Raw genomic sequence first — 7,101 nt, 5'->3', positions numbered from 1 at the left:
TCATCCTTGATGTACACACCTTTTGAGGGAGCCATACATGAATTAAAACTTGATAGAATACTCTATGTGCTTCACTTATATCTTTTGAGCTAGGTAATTTTGATCTATGTGCTTCACTTATATCCTTTGAGCTAGATAATTTTGCTCTATGTGCTTCACTTATATATTTTGAGCTAGATAATTTTGCTCTATGTGCTTAACTTAGATCTTTTAGAGCATGGTGGTGGATTCGTTTTAAAGAAACTATTGATCTCTCATGCCTCACTTAAATTAATTTGAGAGTCTCTTAATAGCATGGTAATTTGCCGAATAATAATATGCTTGGTATTCAAGATTTGTGAAACTTTCTTTTGAGTGTGTTGAATACTAAGAAAAGATTGAAGCATGATAATTTTTTGAGATATTGAAGTGATAATATTAAAGTCATGCTAGTTGAGTAGTTGTGAATTTAAAGAATAATTGTGTTGAAGTTTGTGATTCCCGTAGCATGCACGTATGGTGAACCGTTATGTGATGAAGTCGGAGCATGATTTATTTATTGATTGTCTTCCTTATGAGTGGTGGTTGGGGACGAGCGATGGTCTTTTCCTACCAATCTATCCCCCTAGGAGCATGCACGTAATACTTTGCTTTGATAACTTCTAAATTTTTGCAATAAGTATATGAGTTCTTTATGACTAATGTTGAGTCCATGGATTATACGCACTCCCACCCTTCCACCCTTGCTAGCCTCTCTAATACCGCGCAACTTTCACCGGTATCGTACACCTACCATATACCTTCCTCAAAACAGCCACCATACCTACCTATTATGGCATTTCCATAGCCATTCCGAGATATATTGCCATGCAACTTTCCACCATCTAGTTCATCATGACACATCCATCATTGTAATATTGCTTAGCATGATCATGTAGTTGACATAGTATTTGTGGCAAAGCCACCGTTCATAATTCTTTCATACTTGTCACTCGTGATTCATTGCACATCCCGGTACACCGCCGGAGGCATTCATATAGAGTCATACTTTTTTTTTAGTATCGAGTTGTAATCATTGAATTGTAAATAAATATAAGTGTGATGATCATCATTCAATAGAGCATTGTCCCAAATAAAAAAAGAGAAAGGCCAACGAAAAAAGAAGGACCAAATAAATAAATAAATAAGGGGCAATGCTACTATCCTTTTTTCCACACTTGTGCTTCAAAGTAGCACCATGATATAGCGAGTCCCATATATTGTGCTTCAAAGTAGCACCATGTTCTTCATATAGAGAGTCTCATATGTTGTCACTTTCATATACTAGTGGGAATTTTACGTTATAGAACTTGGCTTGTATATTCCAATGATGGGCTTCCTCAAATTGCCCTAGGTCTTCGTGAGCAAGCAAGTTGGATGCACACCCACTAGTTTCTTTTGTTGAGCTTTCATACATTTATAGCTCTAGTGCATCCGTTGCATGGCAATCCCTACTCACTCACATTGATATCTATTGATGGGCATCTCCATAGCCCGTTGATACGCCTAGTTGACGTGAGACTATCTTCTCCTTTTTGTCTTCTCCACAACCACCATTCTATTCCACCTATAGTGCTATATCCATGGCTCATGCTCATGTATTGCGTGAAGATTGAAAAAGTTTTGAAAAAGTTAGAGTATGAAACAATTGCTTGGCTTGTCATCGGGGTTGTGCATGATTTAAATACTTTGTGTGGGGAAGATGGAGCATAGCCAGACTATATGATTTTGTAGGGATAACTTTCTTTGGCCATGTTATTTTGAGAAGACATAATTGCTTTGTTAGTATGCTTGAAGTATTATTATTTTCTATGTCAATATAAACTCTTGTCTTGAATCTTTCTAATCTGAATATTCATACCCACTAGTAGAAAATAGGGCTTTGGTCCAGGCCGGGTCAGCCCATTAGTCCCAGTTCAGTCCAGAACCGGGACCAATGTGGGCATTGGTCCCGGTTCGTGAGCCCGGGGGGCCGGCCGGGCCACGTGGGCCATTGGTCCCGGTTCATCTGGACCTTTTGGTCCCGATTGGTGGGATGAACCGGGACCAATGGGCCTCGCTCCTGGCCCACCACCATCGGTCCCGGTTGGTGGCTTGAACCGGGACCAAAGGCTCCCCTTTAGTCCCGGCTCATGTCACCAACTGGGATCAATGAGGTGCCTATATATACCCCTCGCTCGCGAGCAGAGTGCCCCAGTGCTCTGTTTTTCTCTGGCCAAGGGGGAGAGGGCTTGGTGGTGCTCTAGCTCACCTCCTATGCACACAAGGTGTTCGATGGAATGCCCGAGCCACACTACTTAAGCTTTCTCCTCTCCAAGCTCCATTTTCCATAATATTTGTCTAGGTTTAGCGGTCCGTCATGCCCCGTCCCCGTCTTCACCGCCGTCGATCACCCGCGCCGAGCTCATCGCCGGCACCACCGTGGTGAGCCTCTTGTTCTTATCTTCTTTCTGAAAGGAAAAATATTCTTACTGGTATGTTTACATAGATACTTGTATTATTTTCTTACTTTTATTATTGCATCTTATATAGTGCGATGGTTTTGGTATCTGCCCCCGTCGGCCCTCGTCCTGTCTATGATTCGGATGTGGTATATATATTATATTTATAACTATTGGTTCATTTATTGTTTATGAAAATTATGCCGACCAACATGACATAGATTTTATTTATGTAGGATGTATGTGAATTGGAAATGCCAACCGACCCTATTGTCGAGAGGTTAAATTTAGTTGAAGAAGAAAACAATTTGTTGAAGGAAAAAAATTGAGGAGGAGAAGATGATATTGGAGTTGCATGTTGCGGATGTCGTCGATGATCACAAGATCAAGATGGATGCAATGCGCTTGAAGATTAGAAAGATTAGAAAATATGCCATTCATACCGAGGCTTGGTATCATCATGCCGTTGGATCAATTGTTACCTTGGTTCCGATTATGATCGCATTTGTTTTCGCATTGAAATGTTTTACATAGTTTCAATGTATGGTTTAATTAATTAGATGCTCTAGAGAGCTATATGTTGTTAGATGAGAACTATGTATGCACTTTGGTTTTAATGTGATGATGAACTTCTATTAATTTGGACACTTAATTATATATAATGCACGCAGATGAACCGGCAATGGATGTACGGTGACAGACACACCTGCGAGTACATTAAGGGCGTGCATGAGTTTCTCGATGCGGCTGAGGCAAACAAGCAGAATGGTTTTATGTGTTGTCCATGCACTGAATGTGGGAATACGAAGTCTTACTCTAAAATCCTTCACTCCCACCTGCTTTACAAGGGTTTCATGCCACACTATAATGTTTGGACGAGGCACGGAGAAATAGGGGTTATGATGGAAGACGGCGAAGAAGAAGAGTACGATAACAACTATGTGCCCCCTGAATACGGTGATGCTGCAACGGGGGGAGCTGGTGAAGATCAAGAGGAACCAGACGATGTGCCCAATGATGCTGCAACGGGCGAAGCTGCTGAAGATCAAGAGGAACCAGACGATGTGCCCGATGATGATGATCTCCGCTGGGTCATTGTCGATGCAAGGACGCAATGCGAAAGTCAAAAGGAGAAGCTGAAGTTCGATTGCATGTTAGAGGATCACAAAAAAGGGTTATACCCCAATTGCGAAGATGGCAACACAAAGCTCGGTACCATACTGGAATTGCTGCAGTGGAAGGCAGAGAATGCTGTGACTGACAAAGGATTTGAGAAGCTACTGAAAATATTGAAGAAGAAGCTTCCAAAGGATAACGAATTTCCCGACAGTACATACGCAGCAAAGAAGGTCGTATGCCCTCTAGGATTGGAGGTGGAGAAGATACATGCATGCCCTAATGACTGCATCCTCTATCACAGTGCATACAAGGATCTGAACGCATGCCCGGTATGCGGTGCATTGCGGTATAAGATCAGACGAGATAACCCTGGTGATGTTGACGGCGAGCCCCCCAGGAAGAGGGTTCCTGTGAAGGTGATGTGGTATGCTCCTATAATACCACGGTTGAAATGTCTGTTCAGAAACAAAGACCATGCCAAGTTGATGCGATGGCACAGTGAGAACCGAAAGAAAGATGGGAAGTTGAGAGCACCCACTGACGGGTCGTGGTGGAGAAAAATCGAGAGAAAGTACTGGGATGAGTTTGCAAAGGACCCAAGGAATGTATGGTTTGCTTTAAGCGCGGATGGCATTAATCCTTTCGGGGAGCAGAGCAACAATCACAGCACCTGGCCCGTGACTCTATGTATGTATAACCTTCCTCCTTGGATGTGCATGAAGCGGAAGTTCATTATGATGCCAGTTCTCATCCAAGGCCCTAAGCAACCCAGCAACGAAATTGATGTGTACCTAAGGCCATTAGTTGAAGAACTTTTACAGCTGTGGAATGGAAACGGTGTACGTATGTGGGATGAGCACAGACAGGAGGAATTTAACCTTAAGGCATTGCTGTTCGTGACCATCAACGATTGGCCCGCTCTCAGTAACCTTTCAGGACAGACAAACAAAGGATACCACGCATGCACGCACTGTTTAGATGACACTGAAAGTATATACCTGGACAAATGCAGGAAGAATGTGTACCTGGGCCATCGTCGATTTCTTCCGACCAACCATCAATGTCGAAAGAAAGGCAAGCATTTCAAAGGCGAGGAAGATCACCAGAAGAAGCCCACCATGCGTACCGGTGATCATGTACTTGCTATGGTCAATGATTTACACTACGTAATCTTTGGAAAGGGTCCCGGTGGACTAGCTGTTCCGAATGACGTTGAGGGACACGCACCCATGTGGAAGAAGAAATCTATATTTTGGGACCTACCCTACTGGAAAGACCTGGAGGTCCGCTCCTCAATCGACGTGATGCACGTGACGAAGAACCTTTGCGTGAACCTGCTAGGCTTCTTAGGCATTTATGGGAAGACAAAAGATACACCTGAGGCACGGGAGGACCTGCAACGTTTGCACGAAAAAGACGACATGCCTCCGAAGCAGTATAAAGGTCCTGCCAGCTACGCTCTTTCGAAAGAAGAGAAAGAAATCTTCTTTGAATGCCTGCTCAGTATGAAGGTCACGACGGGCTTCTCGTCGAATATAAATGGAATAATAAATATGCCAGAGAAAAAGTTTCAGAACCTAAAGTCTCATGACTGCCACGTGATTATGACGCAACTGCTTCCGGTTGCATTGAGGGGGCTTCTACCGGAAAACGTCTGATTAGCCATTGTGAAGCTATGTGCATTCCTCAATGCAATCTCTCAGAAGGTGATCGATCCAGAAATCGTACCAAGGCTAAGGAGTGATGTGGCGCAATGTCTTGTCAGTTTCGAGCTGGTGTTCCCACCATCCTTCTTCAATATCATGACGCGTGTCCTAGTTCATCTAGTCGACGAGATTGTCATCCTGGGGCCCGTATTTTTACACAATATGTTCCCCTTTGAGAGGTTCATGGGAGTCCTAAAGAAATATGTCCGTAACCGTGCTAGGCCAGAAGGAAGCATCTCCATGGGCCATCAAACAGAGGATGTTATCGGGTTTTGTGTTGACTTCATTCCTGGCCTTAAGAAGATAGGTCTCCCTAAATCGCGGTATGAGGGGAGATTGACTGGAAAAGGCACTCTTGAAAGAGACTCAATAATATGCAGGGACGGATATTCTTGGTCTCAAGCACACTACACAGTTCTACAGAACTCTACCTTGGTGACCCCGTATGTCGATGAACACAAGAACAGTCTGCGCTCCAAACACCCGGAGCAGTGCGACGACTGGATTACATGTGAACACATCAGGACTTTCAGCAGTTGGTTGGAAACACGTCTCAGAGGTGACAACACTGTTTGTGATGAGCTGTACTTGTTGTCCAGGGGACCGTCTTTGACTGTATTGACTTACAAAGGATACGAGATAAATGGGAATACATTTTACACGATCGCCCAAGATCAAAAGAGCACCAACCAAAACAGCGGTGTCTGCTTTGATGCAGCAACCGAGAGCAGAAAGGACACATATTATGGTTACATAGTGGACATATGGGAACTTGACTACGGACCTGATTTTAAGGTCCCTTTGTTTAAGTGCAAATGGGTCGATCTGTTAGGCGGCGGGGTACAGGTAGACCCACAGTACGGAATGACAACAGTGGATCTGAAAAATCTTGGGTACACTGACGAACCGTTCGTCCTAGCCAATGATGTGGCACAGGTTATCTATGTGAAGGACATGTCTACCAAACCGAGAAAAAGAAAAGATAAGGAAGCGAATACATCATACGATGAGCCAAAGCGCCACATAGTTCTTTCAGGAAAAAGGGACATCCTAGGAGTGGACGGCAAGACAGACATGTCTGAAGATTATGAAAAGTTTCATGAAATTCCTCCCTTCAATGTCAAGGCTGACCCAAGCATCCTGATAAACAATAAAGATTATCCATGGTTGCGGCGCAATAAGCAAATGACACAAGCGAAGAAAAAGTGAAGACTTTCTCCCGCAACTATTATGATGATACCATGCCAACTTTGTAACACACGAACATGCTACCATTATCCGTTTTGTACATGCACATGCTATGTGGGTGAAATTATGATACCATGCCAACTTTCAACTTTTTCAAAGTTCATTTGAAATGCTTTCATGTCTTATGGTTCGGCCCTCATAATACCATGACCATTAGTCCCTGGCCCATGCCAACTTTCAACTTTCAACTTTCTAAAACTAATGGCACTAACAGAAAGTTTATAATTTTGCTCCTCGCCCTAGCCCATGACCATTAGTCCCGGTTTGTGCCACAAACCGGGACTAAAGGGTTGGTCCTCGTTGCGGGCAGAGTTTAGTCCCACCTCGCCAACCGAAGGGGGCTCACACCGGTTTATAAGCCCTTCCCTCTCTGCCTCGTTGAGCTCCTCTCAAAGTGAAAATAGATGCCCTAATAGAGAAAAGTTTAACCTAAATTCATAGTGAATTTCTCTAAAATTCATAGAAATTTACTAGGAATTTAGGTTGAATTTTCTCTATAAGCGCATCTATTCTCATTTTTTTAGTAAGTTAATCACAAACTTGTGATTCAAACAATTTTCAAAGAATTC

This window comes from Triticum urartu, chromosome 6 (genome assembly GCF_003073215.2).
Source record: "Triticum urartu cultivar G1812 chromosome 6, Tu2.1, whole genome shotgun sequence".
NCBI classification, from domain to species: Eukaryota; Viridiplantae; Streptophyta; class Magnoliopsida; order Poales; family Poaceae; genus Triticum; species Triticum urartu.
Note: the sequence above shows the minus strand (reverse complement) of the source record.